At 41.0% G+C, this 27,390-nt stretch overlaps 1 protein-coding gene and 1 pseudogene across 3 annotated transcripts in view; both read right to left on the bottom strand.

Annotated features, from left to right (window-relative positions):
* Pag1 (phosphoprotein membrane anchor with glycosphingolipid microdomains 1) overlaps positions 1-27,390 on the bottom strand; it is a 149,413-nt gene that overhangs the window by 45,537 nt on the left and 76,486 nt on the right. For all 3 annotated transcript variants that reach the window (XR_001235521.1, XM_005392057.2, XM_013518187.1), the window contains exon 3: positions 8,993-9,083. The gene's annotated coding sequence lies outside the window, so the exon portion shown is untranslated. The remainder of the gene's footprint in view (positions 1-8,992; positions 9,084-27,390) is intronic.
* LOC102009232 lies at positions 23,250-24,876 on the bottom strand (annotated as a pseudogene).

The following is a 27,390-nucleotide window of genomic DNA, read 5'->3' as shown; positions in this document are numbered from 1 at the left end:
TTGTTGCTAATAACCTAATGACTATAAATGCAGTGGAACAGCTATGTAAACATAAGTGCCATTGTATTGATGATGAAATGAGGAACCAAGGCTTGTAGCTTAAATAGTGTCTTTGTCACTCAGGAAGAAGTAAGGAGAGCCACAGCTCTTAATCACTCTACCACAAAGACTTTCTAAAATCAGGACAATGGGAACTCAGTGTTTGAAAATGACAACGAGCAGGGGGACACATGACCCTTCTGATGGCCTTGGGGCTTTGCAGGGGGTGAGTCGGGTAAAGCAGGCCGGAATCGAGAAGCGGCGCTCAGCGACCATCTGCGATCCTTTGAAAAGCTTAAAAGTTTCATCACTGTAAAGAGCAGACCTCACCCTCGAAGAACGTCTGCCATTTACAATCTACATCTTTAGTAACTTTTGATGTTCCATTTATTTCAAAAAAGACAGGTAAGTTTTGGCCTAATCCACATCACTGATTAGTGATATTCTAGCTGCCAGATAAATAAACCTCCAAATGCAAGTTATGGGGTTTAAGAGAAAATTACCGATCAATCTGGAAGCTTAGCTTGTTCTGTGAAAATACTTTTAACAGTGAAAAAAATCAATAAAGATTTATTAAGGTTTTCATTCTTTGCATAGGTTTTGAAATGGGCTCTCACTATAGAAGGCCTTTTGGAACTGAAATATATACTTTACAGTCTCTGGTTCTTTTCTCCTGTTGAGCCCTTACACCAAGTAGGTCTGTCTCACACACAGCTGCTGCCAGGCTCTGGCAGCCTCTTTAAGCGACAGCACCTACATTCTGTACAAGATAGGCACAGACCAAGAGCTTTTCCCTATTTCCACTGTAGTTCTGCAACACGGAGAGAATGCACAAATTACACTCTGTGAGCAGCACTGAAAATTCATCTGATATTCATTTAAAATTAAGAAATAAACCAGGCATAGTGGTACGTGCCTGTGATCTCAGCACTTCGGGAGGCTGAAGCAGGAGGAGCACACGTTTTAGTCCAGCCTGGGCAACTTAATGACTTAGTGAGCTCCTGTCTCAAAATAAAAAACTAACAAAAGGGCTAGGGAATAGCTCAGGGCAAAGGTCCTGGGTTCAATCTCTACCACCACCCCAAACACAAAGCAAGTAAAGAATTTGGCTGAAAATATGACTTTTATATCTAAAAAAAAAGTTAGTAGCTTCCTTGTATTGAATATCTACTATTTATCACGTACTTTTGAACTCTGAGCCTCACCTAGAAAAACTGAGTTGCATTTAACTTGCTCTTTAAAGGATTACTGTGAGCTATAGGCAGGTGGAGAAGACCGCACAAGTGTCACAAATTCTCCCCTTTCTAGATCCTCACTTCTTGCAGTGTGACTCTGGAGGTCCTTTCAGCAAAAAATGTTTTCTATTTCTCTACTATTAATTCTGGGTGGGCTTTGTGACTGCGTGTGGCTCACAAAGGGCAGTAGAAATGATAGTGAGTCAATTCTGAACCTAGCCCATCAACTTTGCACACTCCCTTTCTCACTCTTGGAAACCTGCTGACCCTCTATGTGATCCTCTATGTGAATAATGCCAGATGACCCTACCTGATGATGAGGGACACAGTCCCAGTTGTCCTCATTGGCCCTCAGTATCCAGCTAATCCTCGAGGCAGAGACATACAACTGACTGCAGAGATTCAAGTATGAGCCCCACTGAGACTAGAGGAACTGCCCTGCTGTTATGGTTTGTGTCTGTGTGTCCCCTCAAAGCCTCATGCAGTCACGGGGCGGCTTCTAGAGTTTATGATTGACCCACGGTCTAGGGCTGGGATTATGAGTGTGAGTGCTACATCTGCCCTGGGGTGGGTCGCCTGCATATACGGGAGGGAAAGAAGCTTGCTCTCTGCTCCTCCTCCATTTTCTCTTGTTGCTTCTGCCACCATGAACTATTGCCCTCTGCCATGTGCCACTCTGCCTTGGAGCTGGCCAAGTATGGACCAACACCTCCACAAACTGTGAGCTAAATAAACCTTTCCTTCTTTAATTTTGGGCATTGGGTATTTAGTCTCAGCAATGAGAGAAAAGTAACCAAGACACCAGCTAAGTCAGCCAAAATGAGGAAACCGTAGGACTGGGAGCTATGTAACTGGCTATTGTGTGTGGTGCTTTGTTACACAGCAAGAGGTAACTGACAGAGGAGATATGATTAATTCCAGTGTAGTAAAGGGAGGCCTGTGATTCGTCCAAGCTGAATGTGCTGGCAAATGGTAAAGCTATCAAATTATCACGCCTGCTGCAAGGTTCATGATTACAAGTCACTCCACTGTAGATTTATCTTTTTGTTTTTTGTTTGATCTAAATGAGAATGTCTATGTGACTGCCTTCTACGTGCTTGGTATTGGAATAGATTTACTTCCTGCGTTTAGGGAGCATACAATCTCTGTTTTGTTTTTGACTAATGAAATTGTAAATTCACGGTTTTGCTCATGGGTCTACCTGAAGTGCAATTTTTCACTTTGAAATCTGCTCAAAAGTAAACACTTGCCAGGAATCTCCCTTAATTTCCCAAGACATGAAGTGTATTTTTATTTTTAACCTGTGGCTGACTGTAAAAATAACAATTTCTCACTCCTTACTTGATATTTGCCTTCAGAAAGTGAATTTTCAGTACCTTCTATCGAGACATCATACCCTTTCCGCCAGCCCCCGACTCTAGACTGGCTTTGTGACTTGCTCAGGGGAAGAAACGTGGCGCAAGTGAGCACGTGCCAGCTCTGAGAGGAGGCTGGGCACACGTGCACACTTCCATTCATTCTCTCGGGAACCTCCACTGCATTTCTCCCACACGCCTGGGCTGCCTGATCGGGGACGACAGACCACGAGGACCCGCGCTCAGCCGGCCGGGCCGTCTGCGCCGAGGCCCCAGATCCGTGAGGGGAGCCCCGTCAAGATCAGCAAAGTCGACCACAGCCGACTGCTGTGGCACAGAGTGCAGCGGGCGTGGCCTGAATTACCCACCAGGGTAAACGGCCACTGAACGCCACTAAGCTTGTGCTGGAGACAGACGAGGGACATCCCCTGTGCTTTTGGATAACAGACCTTTGTACTCCTATGGTATTTTAAAACTTATTTTTGTAGTAGCCACGTTTTCAATAAATGTCACTGAATGAATGACTGAATGGCTAAATATTCAATTACACAAAGATAAGATTTTTCTAACAAAAGAGACTTTTTATTTTGAATTGAATAACTTCTGTCTTTCCTGGCTGTGAGTGAGAGCAGTGCTCCACACAGGGGCTGATACTTAGCAGGTGTGCTCCATGAAATGTTAGCTGTCATGGATCTTGGTGTGGGAAATAAGACGCCAAAGAATAACAGCTAAAGCAAATACCATACACTGAGACATGTAGGAGGTTTTTCCTAAACGCTTTCAAAATCTGGACAAATTCTCCTGATATTTGTAGGATGGAGATTTAGTGCAAGGGACACGCAGTTCTGTCTCTTCAAATATTGGTGAGCTGCTGACTTGGTGGCTATCATTTTGTTTGAAGATATACTCCTTTCTGAGGCTCCCCGTTCTCCAAGCTGTCTCACTGCAAACAGCAGGAGGGCTCTGCTGTGGACCATCACGTCTGCAGGGCACACCTGCTTTCTCAAGGCTAGGAATTCTCAGCTTGAGCTGCACATCTGAAGCACCTGGGGAGCTTTAAAAAATGCCCCCAGAGATGGATTTAATGAGTTTGGGGCACAGCTTGCACATAAAGACTTTAAAAAGCTCCTCAGGTGATTTTCCTGGGTAGTCAAAGTCGAGAATCACTACTCAACCGTTTCCCAGAGCGCTTCACCAGTCAGATGGTTATCACTGGATTTAACTTTAGAGGCCATCCTAAATAAACACTTCTTAAATATGCCCACAGTCAAAACCCAGAACTGAAATGGTATAGCTGGAGAATAATTGCTTATAGCAGGCAACGACTGGCTCGAAAAAAATTAAGAAACCATGACCAAGTGAGTAACTTCCTGATGACTAACTCGACAAACATACTAGGAACCACTTGGCAGGGCTGTAAATGTCTTAAAAGCCTTAAGCATAATAGGTATTCAAAATTTTGGTCTATCTAAATTACATATGACTCTATAGTCTATGTTAAATAATACATCAAAGCTAGATTTCATTTGTGTATACAATCTCAAAGTACATTAGTCTAGAATTTCTCTAAAAACATATACTATCACATGGCACTAAAGTACTACCATAAATTAAGGTACAACTTAGTATTCTACTATGATTTTTGGGTTCAGATCCAACATAGGTCTTTCAAAAACCAGTTTCATCTTCCTAGTATATAATGATTCTTATACAGCAATTCTTACAAGGGAATTGTTATTTTCAGCAATTACTTAATTAGTTTTTGGTAGCATTCAAAATTTTTGAAATAATGATCATAATTTTCTTATAAAGGATATAATGATGCAAATTCTTTTAATGTCAAACTTTTATCACCAATAAATTCTGTAGCTGCAACCGCAAATAGACCTCCAACACATTATAAGAGTCAGACTTTTCTAAGCCAGAGGCTCCTCTGGAGAAAAATCTAGTTTGACCATCTGACGTCATAGGTAGGGAAAATGAGATCCAGAGAGGTTGAACAAGTAAATCAACGTCCCTAACACTGAATGGCTGGGAGTCTAGCCCAGGATGTCCGAGTCTGCATCTTCTCTCTTCTCCAGAGCCATCTGGAAAACCATGGAGAAGCCTGTTCCAGCCCTGCAAAACCAGGCGGCAGAGCTGGATGTGGTCCCTAGCTTTCACCAAACACTGAGGCTTTACCGACTCCTGTTGTAGGTGGTTATGTTCCATGTGGAATTTTGACAGTGAGAGAAATTTTTACATTCTACTACACTGTTATTACAAAACAGGTTGAAGTCATTGATAGCCATTTAATACAATATTTATAAATATATTTGCTGTGTTTTTTCTAGTCTATTACGAGCCTGTTATAATTAGTGAACCAATATAGATATATCATTATTATTATTTCTAGTCCATACTTAATTTGGATTTGCTTAGTTTGTACCTAATGTCCTTCCTTTGTTCCAGGTTCTGTATTACATTTAGTTTGTTCTATTTTTACTGAGAGAGAGAGAGGCACATAAATTTTTTCAGTCAATTAAGAGCAAAATCTTACAAATTACTGTTCTCATATTCTCTATTATCAAAGAAAAGGGCATATGTTAATGAGATAATCTGAAATTTTAATTATGAGAAACACACTGTGGATAAGAGAAAGTTTAGGTTAAAAAGAATGTGACATTTGGAAGGACCTGGGCAACATGTTTTCTGATTTCAATTTAGATTAACAGAATTTTAAAAAGCAAGGGATAGGGCAGAGTAGTGTGAAAATTCGAAGTAATAACAGGCAGCTCACATAAAACCATAGTAATATTGTGTCATTTGCCATCATTTACTTTAGGGAAGTTTACGTTTTAAAAACTCATAGAGGTTTAGTGATGGCTTCCTTGCCAATATTTATGTAAAACACTTTCCAAACAAGACTGATTCATCTTACTCTGAAATGAATTGTTAGATCACAACAGAGAATGTTAAAGCGTTTGTATCTCATATAGAAATGCCAAACATTTTCCTTTGCCTGATGCTGTACTATAAATAGGGAGATTCAAATGCTAAAAATGTTATCCAATTGCCAATAGCTCTTTAGCATCTACTTGCCTAGTACAAATGACTTGTTTTCCCAAAGTCTGAAAGTGAAAGCTAGTTACAATTCAGAGAAATGTTATACCTAACTTCAGTCAATGAAACATGAACAGTATTTTATGTATAGTTTCTTTTTGTTTAGATCATTTTCACTGAAATGCTTCTTCAGACATTTACTGAAGTTTTGTTGAACAGCAGATACTCAGATGACAGTTGGGTTTTTAAATTAACAGTTGGAACAGCCATGCAGCATCAATGTTGTTGGAAAATGATGCTGCTCTAAATCATTTTAAATTTTATTAGTTGCATTTAAATGTAATAGTAGATGTAAAGTTATTTGCTGTAATAAATGAATAATAAAGTCAGAATTTGAGAACCAGTAACTCACCAAACAGAACAATATAAATAATGTCCCAATATCCAGAAATGAGAGAAAATTAAAATTAAACTCTAAGAAATTTTAACAGGTTAAGAATAGGATTTAAGAAAGAAGTCACCTTTTGTTGTCAAAGGAACAATAAATGAGAAAATGCCACTGATCTACGGTTGGCATTTCAAAACAGTGTAGCTACATCTACAGGTATATACCTTGCAAAAAGTAGAGGGAACACGAGCAGATTTGTGTAAGATATTTACAGTTAGCATCCCTTCGAAGAGGGCATCACCGCAGGAAACTACAGGAGAGCTATGACATGGACACGGCCAGGCAGCACGAGAATGGCTTCATGACATCTTGCAGTGAGCCGGCTGCCCCCTGGTCTGTAGTCTCCCTTCTGCAACTCACCAGAGCTCACATTTAGTCATGTGCTCGTGAACGGCAAGATTTTCTCTAACCTGGACACAAATGATTATGGCAACATCTTTTCTTGGCTACATTAGAAGTGTCATCTGTTTTGACTTGCTGAGTTAAATTTCTGCAAGACTCCACAGGTTAAAATAATTAAACTATCTCCTGTGGAGATTTTATAATACATAAGAAATGATTTAAGTAAAATTATTTGATTTGGAGTAAATTTTATTAAATATATTATCAAGTTCATTTAAATACCAGCTTTCCTCATATTTTGACTTCTCACTTAACGTGTGCTATTTAATTTACTTTAATTCATTTTAAAATGAAATGCACATTTATGGACAATTGGGAAATGACATAATAGTATATTCTTGGTTTGAGGACTAATTATGTAAGTTTCAAGTTATATTCAGCATGTCATAACATCAAAAGAGACAGAAGTTGTGTTTATTAACTAACGTTTTGGATATCCTGCATTTCAGACAAAAAAATCAACCTACAATAATTTTCGTGTTTAATTATAAAATGAGACAAGATGTAAAGTTGGAGACTGCTACTTTAATTAAGCAAATCTCTCCAATTAATATATATCATGTTGCACCTGACTGTGTTGTCAGCTTACCAGGAAGTGTGAGGATAGACTCAGACACACAGACCACACACACACACACACACACACACACACACACACACACACACACACACACACACACACGTCCTCAGCCACCTGGGGCCCTTAGAGACCGCTGCATTGTGAGGTTCCCAAGCTGCTCAGGAAGAAGTGGGACCACACAGCCTTAAGAAGCAGCAGCGTCAGGCTCAGAGGTTTGTGCAGTGCTTTACGCCTTTGTTTTTGCCATTGTTGCCTTCGGAGTTCGGGACTGTGTGGGCACAGCACCCTCTCACACTGCCCCTAGCAATGAGCCTCCGGCATCAGTGCACAGCTGTAAGTGTGTCTTCCACCTTAGGCAGCACAACTTGCTTCTATGAATCCAGTAACAAGCGTAAGTTAACGTTCATTTACACTGACATGAGCACGGACGTCCAAGGAGCAATATCAAAGCAGGTCTGGGATTTCATAAAGTCCTTCTAAACTTCTGTGACTGTAATTTTTAATAGTACAGGACTTAGCTGGGCATATTCCTCCCTTAAAGACCTTGTTTTCACATAGTACACCCATAATACAATGAGGAGAAAGAAATCACTGGCAGGAAACTATTTCCCCAAGCTGTGACTTGCATCTCAATAATGAGACACCATTAAAATATATTTTTAAAAAAACTCCTAAGCTGATCTATTCCTTAGAATTTTGAGATTTCCCACTGCTCTGCTATTTTCCCACTCTGTATGCACAGCGCAGATTCCTGCCAGGCCTATTACAGCGAGCAAACAATGTCCTCTCTGTCAGAACGGAGAATGAATAGTATCACAAAATTCTCCTCTAATGTACAGCCTACATTTCCCCCACCCCAAACCCTTCAGAAGAGAAAACCAGGACAAGAGCTGAGGGGGAAAACCTAAAACTGCCTTCCAGAACACTACTGGCTAAGTAACGTCAACCATGTATTAACTTCCAAGGACAGAAAGTATATTATCTTTTAAACTGGGTCATGTGTTTTTGCATTTCCGTGTATACAGGCACACAATATCTTTGTAAGGAAGGAGACATTACACTGGATAAAATTTCAGGGCACACCAAAAACAGCTTATCACAACAAACTGAGCATCAACAGGGGAGCTTCAATTTATGTTAAAATGTTGGCAGCTAATTCATGAATGCAGAAGCTGTCTATCAATTCAGCTGCTTCTGTTTTAAGCCTAGATTCCCACTAAGCTCATGACTCATAAAGGAAGAATGTCGAGCTACTCCTCTGAAACATATGACATGATGCTGACAGATCTGTCTTTGGTGTTAGGGTCTGTCAGTCCGTCAGTCTCACCCACCCTCACTCCACAAGAAGCGTTAAGGATTTGATTTTCCAAAACAAGAACTTCATAATGCATTTCTTATGAACCAATGAAAAGCGTCCTTAGTGGTATTTTACTAGAACAGGGGTTTCCTTAAAATCATCCTTATTTGTACATCTTAGGTGTTGTAAGATATTATGATTCATCTTTCCCCCCTTGTGACAAGAATACAGCATGTATTTTATTTAACCCTTAAAGGGAATTACCTAGCTCTTTCCTCATAAAGGAAGAAATACTTTTATAGCCAAACCACACTGGCTTCTGTTTCATGAATGTTTGTAACAAGAAGAAAAAAGTTCAACTTCCCTTTCTCTTCCTTTTCCCACACATATGCAGTGCCGCTCAGCGAGCTCCCGGATCCTAAGGGTGTTCTCTGGATAACACACTTAGCAGAGGCTGCAGGCCACTCCAATAGCTCCGCTTTCTTTTCTTCTCTGTCTTGTTACCCCAGGTCTGTATGAGACTAAACAATTAAACCTTTGTGCTGTCCCACTGCCATCTGAAAATTCTAATGATTGTACAATGGTATTATTTACCTTGGAGAGATGTTTGCTCAAGAAAGTATCCCAAGCTCTGGCAATGTGTCTCTTTGAAATGTTATGGTGAGAATCTCTCTTCTTTCTTGGCCTATAACCAAAAAGAAAGTTAGAAAAAAAAGGCGGGTGGATACAGGCTGTCAAAAGTACTTGCCCAGCATACTGTACAAATGTTGGCATATTTATGGCAAACATTGAGCTTTACATTCCTTCCCAAACAAAGCAAACTGCACAGGTTTAATTACTAAACAGGCACAACTACAAATATCAGTGAATAAGTACAACACTGTCTCTAAAATAAGGGCTAAGTCAGTATCTAATCAAACACAAATCACTATACTTGCTCTTTCCACATTTTCCTCAGTTCATGACAAATTTGTGTGCTGCTGCAGCAGTATTAGAACTCAAATAACTTATCTGAAGTTGAGAGAAATGAGTGACTTATTTGAAAAGAGCATTTATCCTCTATGGCAAGGTGAGCTGTGATTCAATTCTGAAAATTTTTTATCTGTTTTTTTTTTTTTGTACCGAGTATTGAACTCACAACCTCATGCTTGCCAGGCAGGCACTGTGCCACTGAGCTATATCCCTGGCCCCCCAATTTTTTTATCCAAAGGATATCCTGAGGCGGTGTAAACAGTGTGACCCAGCCCGAGGTGTGAGCCATTCACTGTGCTGTGAAAGTGAGGCGATGTCACAGAGGGAGGAGGCTGCAGGGATGACTCCCCCAGTCCTCTGTGGCTCTGCACCACTGCAGCCTGGCGCTTCCCCCACCCCCTTTCGCCTCTGGTTCTCTTCCCATCCTTTAGAAAGTACCTCCTATGCTGGACATTCATAGAATGTGCAGCATTTATTTATAGAGCACACCAGGGTAGGAGCAATGTGAGAGAGAGGAGAGGGAGTGAATGAATGAATGAGTGGATTCACGTACTAAGGAGACTATGCGGGCTGTTGGCTAAGATTTAGCACCTTTCAATTACTTCAGCACACTGAAACAGATTTCTGATTTTTAATATAAAAAACTGGGCACATGAGCCTTGTAGATTCACATCTACTGATGTTCTGGGCTCTGTTATCATCTCAGACTGTGTTGCTTTCTCTGTGCAGTGTCAGTAGGTTGCTTACATTACCTTAAGATGCACTTATTGTTTTCCTTCCAGTTATTGAGTGAAAAGGCTGCCTTTTGTTTGCCACTGAATTCAATGACATGGTTATTTTCTTATTTTTTAAAATAAAACTGAAAGATCAGAACAGGACACACAATCATGGGCTCTCTGGCTCAACCTGGCTCTAGGTCTCCCACTGTCCATCACGCCAAGGAGGAGGAAAGGGTTTCACTGGGTGGGGCGCTTGACAGATAAGCAAGCTGCAAAGCCACTGTGCTGCCCTTTCATTAAACTTCAGATCAAACCTCCTTCTAACCCCCGATGCACAGACATATTTCGATGTGGGTTCCAACTGTTGACCTCTACACTCTTCCCCATCAATGGTTAATCTTGGAGAACTGTCTTGAGTTAGCGAGAAATATAAGCAAGATTGAAACATCTATATTAAATTGCAGCAAGTAAAAAAAGAAACATTTTTCTTAAAAAGCTAAATCCTATTAATGTGATTTAGAAATAATATTTCAATGTGTTCTCTATTATTAGATGTGAATAAAGAGCTTGGTTTGAAAACGGAATATAACTTGACAGTTAATTTAATAACGTAAAAGTGGTACCTAATTTTGCATTTTCAAAATAGAAATTTCATATCTAAAACTATTCCGAAGAGACAAAGTAGTGAAGATAGTGCAGTACTATCATAAAGACAGACATATAGTTTAATAGAACATAATTTAGCCTCCAAGGAAATAAACTGCTATTGGTAACTAAATGTACTCCTATTCCTTCAACTTTATGGTCAGCCTGATATTTTTGATAAAGATGCCAAGACTGCTCAATGGGAAGGACTGGTCATTACAGCAAGTGGTGCTGGGAGAAGAGGGAGCTACATGCTGAAGAGTGAAGCTGGGCATTAATGCGGGCAGTATGAAAAGTTCACGTAAAATGGATCAAATACCTGAACACACGAGGTAAAACTACAAAACTCATAAAATTAGAAAACCTTAGAGGTAAATCTTTATGAGTTCAGTTCTGGCATGACAATTTAGACGTGACACAAAATACATATGCAACAGAAGAAAAAATAAATTGGACTTCATCCAAATAAAAATACTTGTGCTTTAGAAAACACTAGCAAGTAAAAAGATAATCCAAAGAATAAATGAAACTGTACATATTACTTGGTAAGGGATTTGTACGTATAATATATAAAGGATTCATTTAACTCATAAAAAACCAAATAACCCAATTAAACATGGGCAAAGGACCCTAAAAGATATTTTTCCATACAAATGGCCCGTAAGACATGAAAAGATGCTCTACATTATTGTCAAGTACAAAGCAAAACCACAACGAGACACCACTCTACACTCACTAGCATAAAAACCCCTAAGATAATAACAAGTGTGGGGAAGGACATGGAGAAATCAGCATGCTCAGGCCTGGCTGCCAGAACTATAAAGTGATGCAGGCATTTTGAAAACAGTCTTGCAGCTCTTTAAAAGCGTTACACACAGACTTACCGTTTTACCCAATAATGTAACTCTCAGGTATATACCATGAGAAACCGAACATTTACTCACACAAACCTTACACACAGATGTCAACAGCAGCATTACTCTTTAGAGCCAAAAATTTAGAAATGACCCGAACATCTATCACCTGGTGAACAGATAATACAATGTGGTGTATTCATATAAAAGAATATGACTCAGCTGTAGAGTGGAAGTACTAATATATGTTATAACATGGATACATTCTGAATACTTTGGTAAAGAAGCCAGTGACCAAAAATTCACATACAAGTTTGATTTCATTTATACAAAATGCCCCAGATGGGCAACTATACAGAGAAAGAGAATGGATTAGTGATTACTTAGGGATGACGGGATCTGGGGAGGGGGATGACAGCTATTCTAAAATTGATGGATGTCCAACTCTGAATATATTAAAACCCATTACATCTCAAACTTTAAATGAATTGGTGGTATGCAAGTTGTATCTCAGTAAGGCTCTTACAAAACAAATTCCAAGGGGTGTGGACATTATGAAATTGGTAACTGCCAGAGATCCCCAAGGAAATGTTTTTGCGTGTTGTTCTAGCTGGGTCACTGGAGCTGCTAAAATGAAGCAGACACACAAGCTCCACCGCAAACTACCCTGTTCTTCCTGAGATGACTCTCTCCCTATGTAGACAGTAATGAATGCAAGTGGTCCTTGGCTCAAACAGAAAACTTATGCTTTTGATATTAATTTCTTTTGTATTGAATGGCATTTTAGAACTTCTGAAATCAGCTATTTACTCAAATGCAGTATGACTACTCCACTTGCACAGTTAAATCAGCAGAATGCCAAGTCCAGCACTGTTTCTTCTACGTCTATGCCACTGATAACTTCCGGGAGCCGTCTGGTTGGCAGGTTCCCAACACTGAGGGTAACACCTATAAGGAGGCCCAAACGAGTGAACTCTGCAAGCTCATGTGTTTACCAGCGAACTCAGAGGAACTGCAGTAGTTTAATTTCTGGGACACTGGGGCCCCGAGGGAGAGATGTGCACCTGACAGATGGCCGGGACTGAGACCCTGCTGGCAGTGCTTCCTTATTCCTAGTTTAAATTTAACAGTGCTTCCCAGGGACAAAATTCTGTGGGAGGGAGGAAGCCCTTCATTATGCAAGGGAATGTGGTGTAGGCTGGCCTGCATTTGGTTTATTGGTTTCTTTCCATTACAACATAAAGAATAGCAATTATGTGGATGTCATTTGCATGTCAAAAAATATTTCCTTTTTTGTTTTCAGGGGTTTTGAGTAAAAGTATCTTTATTACAGCAATATCATCAACTCTACTCTGATTTTTAAAAACTCTACTGTTGGTGTGTAAATACTGAGTGATGACCGTATTTAAGGCAATGAGATCCACTCAGTACTTGGAAACACAGGAACAGAACGAGCTGAAACTTGGAAGTTCAAGGTGCAAGTATGAAGGCAGCACGGGAGCCGCTCCTGGAAAGCGGTTGCGGCGGCGAAGGCTGCCGGGAGCGGGCCGGGGCCGTCCCAGTGCCAGACCGAGGCGACCCCTTTCCGTGTGGGGGATTAAAATTCGACACCAAATTCAGCCAACACCGCACAGGACCCCCCTGTGGAGGAGACATAGGGAAAGGGTGCTCGGTGACAAGCTCCCCTGGACTGCGCAGTGTTCAAACATCAAGTGTCTCCTGCTGTAGTCAGAACGCGTTCAGATTTGGGGAGGGCAAGACAATGCACGCAGAGGAACAACGGCGGGGAATCGGGACGGCAGGAAAGGACACACTGGGACTGACGCCTTCTCTGGCTTTTCTCTTCTAAATGACTATGCTCAAAGGCAACTGTCCGGCTGACGCAGCACACCGACAAAGGGCGGGACAGAACCCTGACTTCCGCTGGTCTACACACCATAGCTTATGGAGGGTACCGACGATCACAAGAGCTTCTTCTTGTTTTTTTCTTTCGCCAGCTACATTACATTGTTGACCTACATGATGCTCGATTTGAGTAAAAAAAATCTAAATTTCTTTCAAATATGATGCTGCTAAACCACATCTCTCCTTGCTGCCCTTTTGCTGCTTCACGTGGGAGAGGCTGCTTACCCAGCCCTTGAGCAGTTATGAGTCAGCTTCAGGTCACCATATGAAATGTCAAGATGTTCCTGAATTCTGCTTCTGTCATTTGTGACGGCGGCTCTCTCTCCAGCTTAAGGCCACACATTTATAGAGTTTTACCCAAGTGAGGCCTAATGTTGACTGAGACAGGATTAGGATAAAATACCAGAAATATCCCTCCAGGAAGATAGCAATATATTAATCGTTTCCTCTGGGTATACCCACCAAAGCAGCTATTAATCCAGTTAACGGCACACACCCTTCAGTTTGTCCAAATGATAAATGTTAGCAATTTAGTATATCTCTTCCGGGCAGCACTGGGGATTGAACCCTGAACCTTTGCACTAATCAACACCCCCAGCCCTTTTTACTTTGAGACAGGGTCTTGCTAAACTGCTACGTTGTCCAGGCTGAGCTCAAACTTGCAATTCCTTTGCTTCAGCCTCCCAAAATGCTGGGGTTACATGCATGTGCCACCACGTCCAGCTTGGATACACTTGTGGTTAAAAAAAATGAAAAACATAAACTAATGCTATTTCTCATCAATCCATCTGAATTCCATGGTGGGTCTAATGAGTTAAGAATCACATCTGAAAGTACGGGCATTTCATTAAAATTTCAATATTCAGTCCACAGCAACCACGCAAGAAAAGTGTAGAAAGTATGCTCGAAGGTACAGCAATTAAAGCGGTTGCTGAAACAATTCAAGTGGTCCAGACGGCACCGAGTAATGTGGGAAAACACGACCAGCCACAGCCCCTCCTTCCTCACCGAGGGTTCTCTTTCTCCTCGGTTTCTGCTTTTGCTGAGCTCCTTGCTGCTCTGACCACTTTTCTTGCCGGCTTTCCCAGCTGTGGCGCGCATCCCCGCCTCCCCCGCGCCCGGCCCCAGCTGCTCCGGCTCCGCTTTCAGCCTTCCTGGCATTCACTGTGCTAACAGTTGCAGTCTTCTGCCGTCTGAGGGCTCCTGCTTCACTGCTCACACGGGCGAGCGCCGAAACCCCTGATGTACACAGAGCAGCAGTCCATTAGGAGAAGAGCGGTTTCAAGGTTTTATCAGAAAAATGGAAAAGACAAGCAAGGAGAGCTCACAGAGATGCCCCAAAGAGGCCGCTGTGAAGATAAGAAGAAGGTTTAAAAAAACCCAGACTCTAAATAAGCATCAAAAAGATTAGCAGTGTGACACTAGGAAAATCGTTCCTCCTGAAAACCCTCTCAAAGGTGCAGTTTAAGAAAATAATCTCCTTTCCAGGGAACATATTTTTCTTCAATTCCAGGGAGTTGGAGATAAAAATCCTTAAACGCATTCTTACATTATCTACAGTCTACAGCATCCAGGTAAGACTGATACAATTATAATACATATATTGAGTTATTAACGAATGACATTTTATTAGCAAAACCTTCTAAGTATGCTACTCAGAAAGAGGCTTAAAGTGACATAATTTAGTGTCAGCCTTATCTGCAGGCATGCTTCCCAAGTGTGGCTCAGCTATGAATTCCTTGCAGTTTCAATATTAGAAGACAAATCAAAATGATAGTATTCAACAGCAAAAAATATCTCTTATTGGAAAAGAATAGTTTACAATATGTAAATGTGTTGTATTTAAGTATAGAATCTATAGCATGCTTCTCAGCTATCTGAACATAAAGCAAGGTAGCATAAACACATTAAAAAGATTAGCTTCAGTGTGGAAATGCTGCTGTAACGAACTGAATATATATAAAATGACGCCTCTATTCACTAGTTTATAAACTGGTAGTAAACGAAATATGTTGAGATATTCTTTTTTAGGCAATGTAAATAAATATGGAATAACTAGAGCAATCCAGAGGACATTAAGTCACTCACTATTTTCTTTACCTATCAATGTTTCTTCCCTGCTTATGAATAAAAGGAATGAAAAGCACTATTACTCCAGTTCCTCCTGCTGGGACTTTCCATGCCAGACGCAGGTCTCTAGCTTTGGCTGCTCTTCGCCTTGTGGTAGCATCTCCTGGGGCAGCCACCTGGAACCCTGCCATGTCTACCACATGGCCTCTGATCAGCCTTCAAATGTGTCCCGACAAGAAGGAACACTTCTAACCTCTGTTTCATCCAGGCTGGGCTCACCCAAGTGATGGTGGAGGTGGAGGGCTCTGCTGGCTGAGCTTTCCCAGCAGAAGCTGTGTGGGTGGGTGGGAGGGTGTGTGTAGAAGAGGCACACAAGGATAAGTGCCCATTCCCAGGAAACCAGGAAGGTGTGGGGTCAGGAAATGGGAATCTTCCCAGGTGTGCCTTGGAGATTCCCAACCCAAATTCATTGGAATCTACTTAGAAGTCCTAGCAAGAGTCACTCTGAGACACAAAGGGCCCTTCCCACTGCTCTTACGGATCTGCAGAGCTGGTATATTGTCTGTGTGGACCCCACGGAGGCCCACGGGGCCACCAAAGGAGATCCATGCAGGTTCCCCTTGTGTGCCTGACAGCACTCACACCGTGGAAGACTCTTGTCTGCAGTGTCCAGGTTTTGGAAGGGTGTGGGGCCCTGTGTGTATACAGGGTAGGGTAGATTGTCATTTTGTAAGTGGATCATACAGGACAAAAAACCTTTATAGTTATTTCTGTCTTTGTAATATATCTATGTGGATCTCTATATGAGGCATGATTGAAAAGTATGGTGGACGTTTAAATTAAATTAAATTAAATTTTAACTACAGTAAAAGACACATGGCCGATAATCCCCCTCAAAATACTGCCCCCTGCTTCGAATGCACTTATCCCACTGTTCCTGCCACTTTCTGAAGCAGCTCTGGAAGTCTTTTTGTGTCTTTAGCTACACTGTCCTAAATAAATTCAAAACATCTACCTTTCATGGTCACTCTGACTTTAGGGAAGAGCCAGAAGGTACACAGTGCCAGATGTGGTGGATAATGTGGATGAGGACACACTTATTTTTAGGGTCTTCCTTCACTGGATGGCTCTCACCATGAGTATTCAAAGTATTTTTTTTTTTTAACCATTCCTTGTAAAGACACTCCAGTATACTACATAGGCTAAGCTATGTGGATCTCCTCTGGCGGCCCCCTGGGCCTCCGTGGGGTCCACACAGACAGCACACCAGCTCTGCAGATCCATAAGAACAGTGGGAAGGGCCTTTCTGTCTCAGAGTGACTCTTGCTAGGACTTCTAAGTAGATTCCAATGAATTTGGGTTGGGAATCTCCAAGGCACACCTGGGAGGATTCCCATTTCCTAACCCCACACCTTCCTGGTTTCCTGGGAAGGGGCACTTATCCTTGTGTGCCTCTTCTACACACACCTTCCCACCCACCCACACAGCTTCTGCTGGGAAAGCTTAGCCGGCAGAGCCCTCCACCTCCACCTTCGCTTGGGTGAGCCCAGCCTGGATGAAACAGAAGTTAGAGGTGTTACTTCTTGTCTGGACACATTTGAAGGCTGATCAGAGGCCATGTGATAGACAAGTATATGTATATACTATATATTTATACAGTATATAGTATACATACCATATATTTATACAGTATGTAGTGTACATAGTATATATTTATACAGTATATAGGGTATATGTGTATAGTGGTCATGTTTGTCACCTGATGCAAAGTTCACGAACAGAAGTGAAGTTTTGCCAAATGTTTCTGTTTGCCAACCAAATTGTTCTCAAAGAAAAGTGTTCATGAACCAAGTTATATATATTTAAATATGTATATATATATATATACATATATATATATTTAAAATGGAAAATTTTAGAGCACTTAAATTTGGTAAAGCTTTATCTGAGGAAATCCAAAACATTCCCAACTCTTGTGCAATTCTTAAAACCAAAGTATGTTTTGAGAACTCCAACCAGCAAAGCGATCAGATAGAATTTATAGGAAAACAGAAATGAGGCATAGAAAAACAGCTTCACTGGCTATAATCTACTCAGCCAAGCAGTTGAATAGTTACAGCCAAATCTCAGTTACTGGGATTAAACTCAGTTTTGATTTGGTTTATCGGGCCCAGTACAGGTGCAAAGTCCAAACCCAAGATCTCTTACAAAATATTACTTGACAATATATGCATGGGTGTGCGTGCGTGTGGGCGCACACACACACGCACACATACAGAGTGTTGGTTTCTGTATCCACAGATTCAGCCAATTACAGACCCAAAATATTAAAAATATTCACAAATACGTACTGAACATATTATACTGTCTTCTCGTCATTAGTCCACAAACAGTACAGTATAACAAATCTTTACATAACATTTACATTAGGTATTATAAATAACCTAGAGAAGATTTAAGCATATAGGAAGATGTGCAAGGTTACATGCAAACACTGCACACTTTTATCTAGGACTTGGACATCTACTGATTTTGGTATCTGTGGGCATGGGGACCTAGAACCAAACACCCCTCAGATTCCAAGAAGGACTATATGTGTAATGAGAGAGCACATGTACATCTGTGCAAACATGCAAACATACAGACACAGACACACAAACACACCTATGACCATTTGAATCTCAGACTTAACCCTGCAGACTGCACATCAGAACTGTGCCACTGACAGCGTACCTGGGTACCATTCTCTCATGATTTAGGGCTCGTTCTGTCAGATGCTGCCGTATGTATGACACTGCAATCATTTCTCTAATGAAAAGCAACTACTGGATGACCTAGGTTGAACTTTAGGCAAATTCTGAGACAGATAAATGCTCAGAATCACAGAAGAAGTCAATATTTATTTGAAAGGAAATATACTCGAATATATGCTTATGTACCCTAACAAGAAGAGTCTTGCAAAAGTCAGTGCTCAGTGAATATTATGGGTTATAAAACATAGTGTGTTAAGAAGTACTGAGGTTTTCACAATGTAAGCTACATCTCTGCTTGGTGGCCACACTCAGAATACTGTGTGTGTGTGTGTGTGTGTGTATACTTGCCTCTGTACTACTGTGCTGAGCCAATCAAGAGGTTGAACTGTGTCCCTCAAATTCATATGTTAAAGTTCTAACCCCTAGGATCTCAGAATGTGACTTAATTTAGAAGTAGGATTGCCAGAAATACAATTAGTTAAGATTATATAACTAAATAATAGTTGAGTAGCACTGATCCAAAATGATTGGTGTCCTTATCGAACGGGGACATTTGGACACAGAGGTATGCACACAGGGAAAACCCCACATGAATAATTAAGATTATGTTGCCATAAGCCAAGGGACTGCAGAGCTGGGAGACAGATCTGGAACAGACCTTAGACTACAGCCTTGGAAAGAGCGTGGCCCTGCCAATACCTGGATCAGACCTTCAGCTTTCACGACTGTGGAACAATCAGTATCTGTCATGTAAGCCTCTCAGTCTGTGGAGCTTTTATGGTAGCCCTGGGAAAGTACCACAGAGCCAGCATGTGAGTAACATGGCCAAGTTTCCTAATATTCCAGTCCTGACTTACAGGCCCAGCAGGGAGTAAGGAAGGCAATGCTATCTTGTACTGAGGCTTACACATCAATCCAGCTGTTGTACTTAAGTTATACCTTAATTATATACATTTAAATGAACACTAGAATAACAGGCACATTCACATAATTCATCGTACAATTTCAAAGAAAGAATCTGCATTCTTAAATGTTGTTTTCAGCAATTGCTTGAGGGACTACTGATCAAAACAACACACAGCAGAATTAATGAGAAAATGCAATATTTTAGTTGTAAGAAAAGTTTTGAAAGGATGCCATAAGAAACTGGACAAACCAAAATTCCTGGGGAATTATTTTACTTTATTAGGACCTTTGATGTTAAGATTGCTATGCTAGATCACTTATTTTCTTTAACTCCTATTCTTGGTGAATTCATGCTCTGCCTTGGCTTTGAGAGCCACTCAGTTCATGCTCCAAACCTTTCCTGGTTCTTCTTTGACATTTTCTCAGTCCTTAGTGTATAATGCCGTTCCTATCCCACTGTTTAGCACTCAGAGTTAGGTTAATACACTTTAGAGTTAAAAACAAAACCTATGAGATTTCAGCTCAACTTCTAGAGTTAGTGATAAGGGAACTGGTCACAGACCTGCTTTTTTCTGAATTGTGAACAAAACCCAGACCACCTTCTGTGGCCTTCAGCTGTTGCCTATTCACTTCACATATACTACTTGTGCTTTTTCTCTCTAATCCGGTCAGAAACCCTTGTCCAAAATTCTGCTGCAATAACACATCCAGACCAGCCATTCCAAAATGCTTGTTTAATTATGGACCATTTGTGATATAACTCTAAATTCTGGTAGGGAGGGACTAGCAACTCTAGTCTGTGACTGTTTTAGTACATTGTTATTTTTTTAAAAGTTTCTTCAATTTACTTAATCTAGAACATATTTTAAGCACGTCTATAGACTAATTAGCATTATGTATTACCCAGGTTTTTATTTTCTTAGTTGTTCTAATGTACAGTTTAATGGGATTCTAAGTGAGACGCGAAATATGGACTCTTACTGCAGCCCTTTGTCTGGCAAAGACCCCACACGAGCACACCTAACTGACCGAGGGGAAAAACGAAAGAGAAGAAGTAAATAAGAGAAACAAGGACAAGGAAAAGATTTTTTAACTTTTCTGGACAAAGACACAATTTCTATTATAATTCAAAAAAGTCACCAAACACTCCAGAAGGTGACACAGCCGTCCCTGAGCATGTGAAACTGAAACGGCAGAGGATTTCCATATCAACCTGCTAAAGTGGATGAAATGGGTGTCATCCACAAATTAGCAAGAAACCAAAACAAGCCCTGAACCTAACTGTGAGAGCAAGGAGCAAGAAACAGAGCAGCACTTCCTTACCGCAGAATTACAGGGTTGTTTTTGATCTGCCATCAACAGGTTGTTGCCATGGTAACTATCCTACAGCTAGGGAGGAGCAGAGGTAAGAAAAACGATGCCAAACCATCACAGAAGAAACAAACAAGAAACATACGCTGTACCAAAAACCAACCTCAGGCCTAAGAAAATGAACAATCAGAACAACTGAATCTATGCTTTTATTTGGTTTTTGTAATTTGGAAGGGGTGCAGCAAGGAGAGGAGGTGTTGGCTCAGGAGTATGGTCCCTGCTGGAGCTAAGGCCAGGGAACTGTGGGGCCAAGTTCTGTGCCCCTCCATCTATTTTATATCCCTACTCTGACTGGCACGTTTTAGCACTTCCGTGACTTTGGCAGAGGGTGGCAGCAGTTGTGTGGTGTCATGTCCAGAAACTTTAAGAAAATGTACATACCAGTGAATGACTTCCTTACTGTACCTCTACTTCTTACATGCAGTACACTTAGCAACAATTTTACTGCTTTTTTCTCTTAGAGAAGATAGGGCTTGCATACTGTGACTCAGTGAAATAACTAACATCTATTTTTTCTTATGGGTATGCTTCTAAGCCAAGTACCAGGAAATTCTTCAAAGCAGAAAGGCACCTTCTATCCCTGTTACTCGGGAAGCTCATTGTTGCTCAATGACAATCCATTTTATACGTAAATAAGCTGGGTTAATAGACTTAGCTAACCTCTATGATTCTTCAAGGTTAAGACAGATGGCAGAAGGTTTTTAGGGAAAAAGTCTGAAAGGTCTACACTAAGAGACAAATCTGAGTGGTCACCAGACCTGGCCCTGATTTCTCTCTCTCTCTCTCTCTTTTTATTTTAAAGAGTAAAAGAAGGACAACAAAGCAGTAGGGGGATACACCGAATTACAGACAAAGTGGTAGGACACTCTCAATGGCTGTTATTTTACCTATTGGTATCTTCAAGACAGTTTCTCAGGAAAACAAATAAACAAATAATAGTGAGTTACAGACAGAAATGGCAGGAAATTATCAATGGTTGTTGTACTATACCCTGGTTTCTCCAAAGTGGTCTCTAGGGCAAACAAATAGAGCTATACATGAGTGATCAATCAAATAATCACTGACTATTCTCAATGGTTGTTGTTGCAAACACATAGTACCAAACATACATCCATTTACAAAATAGCGTAGGAGCAATACAAACATTACAGAGTTATGGACAGATTGGTAGGAGATCATCAGTGGCTGCTGCAATACATGCTGGCATCCTCAAAGTGGTTTCTCAGGAAGACAAAGATATGCAAGAAAGATCCAACAAGTAGTTACAGTCCAAGGGTTGCGAAAAATAGCGGGTTACCTCATCAGTGATGCCCCTCACTGAGGTGTGATGGCTGGAAGGCCAGGACTGAAAAGAAGGACAGAGAGACCAGCACCAGTGTCCAGCAATGGGCTGTCCACTTTTTCCTCTATACTCATGATTTCGGGGGGCACCTCCTTCTCCATGAAGGCGGTTCTACAGAATCTGAATATTGGGCACCCATGTAATCCATGAAGTCTCGGTGTGACCTCTCCGGAGCTCCACTGGCTCCTCCACGGCAGCCTGTACACTGGCCCTTCCTGTCCATTTCGAGGACTTGGTATCCCCCCTCAGAAAGAGACAGAGGAATCACCCCCTTCAAGTTGCTGGTGTGAGGCCTGAATGAGATGATGCATGTGAACGTTCTCTTCACCAACTGTGAAACACCAGGCACATAAAAGCTGCTATTGGAAGCGCTGTCCTCGTGTGCTTTTCAAGCATTCTGCTCTGTGAACACGACCTGATTCACATTTTTGATGACTTAAATAAGTAGGGCATGAAAATATCCACATGATCATTTTGGCAGAACTTCTTTCTCCTTACCATTTGGAGGCACTTATCTGATTCAAACGTCATTTCTTCTGTGTCCCCTTTCTTTTAACTTTATTTTCAGGGTGGGAGGTCTGTATCACAGGGATGGGTAGGTGCGTGTATAAAAAAGGACGAGGGATAAGAGAAGGATACAGAAAAAGGAAGGTCAAACTGAGAAGGAAGCTGGGGCCAGTAAAGAACATACCAAGGAGTAGTAAGAGTTTTCCTCTTCTATTCATGATCACCTGTCTATCTCTGATTTTGTTACTTTGCTGAAATCTGTAGGTCACGATGGATGAGTCATGTGTGGTCCACACTCTTCAGCAGCACTAGCTCTGGGATGACACTAATGTCAGCACAGCTCACGGTGCTGTCTCTCCATGCCTTGCTGATGGGCCCCACCACCTGTGGTGGGAGATGTACAAACACTTCTGATTCTCAAGAAACTAAAACTCCCAGTTTTTCTTTAAGACTGCCAAAGATTTCATTTTTCCATTCTTTATAAATACAAGCAACCAATAACCATGTCTCTCTTCATGATCCAGCGTCAATGACTACACTGTGAGGAACTCCTAAAAGATTTCAAGTTTAGTTTATAATAAATGTACAGTTTATAACTGCTGAATTATTATCCAGGTAATAAGAAGTCAAACAGTTATAAACACCTCTTCAAAAAGCTTCTGACATTTTGGGACAAGTAAGTAACTGGGTAGGATCACTAAGTACGTACGTCTATGTTTAGTCTCTATTCTTAAAATTGCCTAGGGGTACTTATAATGCAGAGAAAACAAACCCAAATGCATTTGTAAGAGCATAACAATTTGTGTGTCCCATCTGGATCTTCCATTGGAATGTTTTGAAACCAAAACGAAATTTACACGAAGATGTATCAGAAAAAGAAAAAGCAAACTTTTGAATGGCATATTATAATGATCTGGAAAAAGTGATTAACAACCAGTAATACTTATATTAGCCATGCAGCAGACTAAGAAATTAAGTATTGTGCCATATACTTTCAAGTACTGTGTCACACATGAGCCATCTTTAAATTAATGGCACTCATTTCTGCATACATTATTTAAAACCAGAAACAGTTCCTCTTCTCCAGATTTCCGTGTTTACCAGTGCGAAGCAAAACAAAGCTAGGCCAGTAGAAATAGTGCATTACAGTGCTACCTTGGAAGGCACAGGCTTTAAAACGTCCAAAATGTACTTAAAAGATGTCCACGTCATGAGAATGACTGAGCTCAACAGCTTCCTCCACGTCCAACCTGGTTTCTCTGGGTCCTTCCTGTGGTGCAAGAGAGGCCAGGGCCTCATCAGTATCACTTGCAAGTTTCCCAGGAGGTATCATCATCTTGAAAATTCAGACTTTTAATGGCTTGTTTCATCTTTTTTCCCAATATTTGTGTTCTCCTCTTCCTAGCAGCTTTTTTGTTTTCATATTCCTTTCGATTTTCACTGTAGAAAATGCCCTTAATTTGTTCTTCACTGATACTAGGGATGTTTTTCAGGAGAATCAGAAAAACTCTACCTGGTGTTCTTCTTCAACTGCCACTTGTTACGAAAGGCTACCATGTTGTTCAACCTCAGCAGTTCCCATCAGAAGTTCAATCGCCTTTTTGTTCCCAATTACCCTCACTACTCGGGCAATCAGATCTTTTGTTTCCTGTAACCAGAAAGAAATTTCACCAGCCAGTTTTTCTTGAGAATCTTCCTCTGTGATCTCATACCTGTCCTTACTGTTCATTTCCACTCTGGCCCCAAGTCTGTCTCTGACAGGTCGTTTCTGTTTAAGATGACTTTGACCATTTTCCTCTTCTTTTGACCCTTGTTTTTTGTCACCATGCATATAGTCATCTCTTTGTCTAATTCTTTTGTATATTCTTCAGATTCCCTCTTAAGTTTCTTAGCAAGCAAATAATTATAGATCTCAGATTGTCTACTTCTGTCAGTATTGCCCTCCATTCCCCAAACACTCAGTTCAGTGGCCACTGCATCTTGATTCTGTTCTTGTAGCATGGCACCCCATATGTTGTTAACTTTATTTCCTCCAGCAACAGGTGGTTTCTAACTGCTCTGGCCAAACTGAAAAGGCTCTGGCTTGGGAGGAGGGTTGATGTTTCTGTTGCTTTCATTTCCAAAGAGAGCTATCATCATCTGAATCAGAAAAACTCTCTTCACTTGAATCCATACTCCCAACAATCCGATAATGTGACATCGGTACGTGGGCTGTGGCAGTGTCTGGAAGACCCTCACCAAGTACTTTCGGCACTTGCAGCGGCCTGTCGCTTGGTGCAAGCGTCATGTTGGAATTTGAGTCAGAAAGGTGCCTGTCTTCCATGTCACTGGCTTCCCATGCCATCTTCCTGCTGTGCAGTGAACCTTACTTTTTTTTTATGTATATACCTCTGCCTTTTTTCTTGTTTTATTTTTCATTTATTCTAAAAGTTTTTTATTAGTACACATTAGTAATACTTAATGATTACATTCATTGTTGGTAGTTGGTACCTGTACATGACGCAATTTTTTTTTAACATCCTTTCCCTTCCATCTCTTCAACTATCCATATCCCCTGGTTCCCTTCCCATTTGCAAAAGATCGACTATTTTCTAAAATATGTCTCCTTTAAACTGTTGCCCTTTTACTGCTGAGTATTTTGAACTCATGCGCCCCCTCTTCTCCTCTACCCTTGCACTTTTTCCTCTCCTTACCACCCTATTTATTATTTTCAGTCGTTGGCCAACTCTCAAGGTGCTTCTTCCTGAAATGTTTGTTGTAGTAAACTTCCAGTTTGATTTAATACATACTTATTGAGAAGGTCCAGAGTATAGAAGGATGTATAATAAAAAAAAAAAAATGAAGTTCCTTTTCACATCACCCCAACTGCATTCCCTTCCCTGCAGGTAAGCACTGTTATAGAATTGGGTACATTCTTTTTCTTTTTTTTGAGTACACTTTAAAAAGCTATGGAAAGATGGCAACTAAAGTTTACTTTTTATCCCATATATGTGGTTGTAGTTTTGTTGTGCTCAATATTGCTTAGGGAACTTTCTGTGCCAGTATTCAGAGTGATCTGATTCTTTTTAATAAGTGCAGAGCAGCCAGTGAGGCTTATGGGTCTTATATTTCCATGCCAGTGCTGATGCTTAGGGACATTTAGATTGTTTTGGCTTTCCTTTTAAAATAACACTACAATGGTTATTTTTAAATATCTCTTAGCATATGAGTAACACATATTGATAGGACAGATTTCTAGACATGGAATTGCTGAGAGTCAAAGGGCATGCATATGTTTCAATTCTTTCTCCCTCCTTACTGACCTAAAATCAAAGCCATATTAATATATAATATATACTTTAAAAAAAAAGGAATTCTAGTCACAGAGACAGACACATATCAAGGGAGGATGGTGTGAGAGACACAGGAAAAATGCCCTGTGAGGACAGAGGCAGACATGGACACACTGCTGCCACCAGCCAAGAAGCATCTGGGGCTATCAGAAGCCAGAAGAAGCAAGGCCCTCCCCTACATATCAGAGGGCACATGGCCTTGCCTGCGAAGGAGATACACTTCCACTGTTCCAAGCCACCCAGCCTGTGGTTCTTGTTAAAGCAGTGATAGCAAGTGAACACAGTGGTGAGAACTTCATATGCTGGCTCTCAGCCCTCAGCAACCCCCTCACTGCCTTCCTTTCTCACTGACAACCAACTGCCTTATCTGTTCATGTCTGAAGGTCCTAGGGGGCTTCCTGTCTCCAGAGTGGGACACATTGGTTCCTCCACCTAAATTCCCTCTTCCCATTCTATAAGTACTACCAATATCCCTCAGCGGTCCCCAAGCCCCCTCGAGGAGCTGTTTCTCACACCCCTCCCCACCTCACCCATGCATGGCTGACTGTCCCTAGAAGACCCCTCTGCACTGTGCTGAGAGCATTTTGGTCTTATCTTGTACTTCACTTGTTTATACACATCTATCCCCGGTTTCCCAGGCTGCAAGCTTCTGAAGGTGCAGCCCTTTCATATGTCCTGGTAGTCACTAAGCCCATGATGTCCAAGAGTGACTGTGCTGGGTAAACAGCACACAGGTTCCATAAAAACCTAACAACTCTGAGTCATTGCTCAGAGATTTTTATCCTGTTAAGAGCGTCTCATGAGAAGAAGCCCAGTAGGTCAAGCTAACTGCATATGACACATGCACACAGCTGGTAACAGCTTGAGTACTTTTCCACACACTGAATTTGTGGCTCCTTTCGGCTTATTTACGATGAGGTTCATTCCTGTAACCAGCCATACTCAGACACAGTAGACTTTGCATTAGGTAGTACAAGCTCAGTGCCTCCAGCCCTCAGTGACAAGTGTGCAGATGAACCTGCACTATGGGAAGTGGATGGGGCAGCCACTTCCACTCCCTTCATTTCAGAGTGGTTCACTGGAGGCAGAAGGTGGATCGATGGTTGCCCAAGGCAGGAAAGGTGGGAGAGGGGAAGATTAGGGGCAGGTTGAAAGTTAAGGTTAAGGCACTTCCTTTCTGGTTTATGGAATTGTTCTAAATTGGTTGTGTTGATGGTTGCACAATTCTGAAAATACTGAAAACAACTACACTGTTCACTTTATTGAATATTTTTCTCACTATTCTCTATTTTTATTTTTTAAAATTTATTTTAAAAATAAAAAGAAAACATATTAACAAACAGACATCCATTTACAAAATAGCATAGGAACAATACAAACAATACAGAGTTACTGACAAAGTTGTAGGAAATTAACAATGGTTATTATATTACTTATTGATATCTTCAAAGTGGTTTTTCAGGAAAACAAATAGAGACATGCAAGATTGATCAAAAAGGTAATCATTAACTGCTCCTGTCAGTAAAGCGATAGAAGACAGTAGTACAACTATGCTAGCTATCCTCTTTATACAAACATAGTTTCCCCTTCTTTTTCTTCTCTTTTCTCACACCCCA

This window comes from Chinchilla lanigera, unplaced genomic scaffold (assembly GCF_000276665.1).
Source record: "Chinchilla lanigera isolate Chin_1 unplaced genomic scaffold, ChiLan1.0 scaffold00043, whole genome shotgun sequence".
In the NCBI taxonomy this organism is placed as follows: Eukaryota; Metazoa; Chordata; class Mammalia; order Rodentia; family Chinchillidae; genus Chinchilla; species Chinchilla lanigera.
This window is presented reverse-complemented; position numbering and strand designations above follow the sequence as displayed.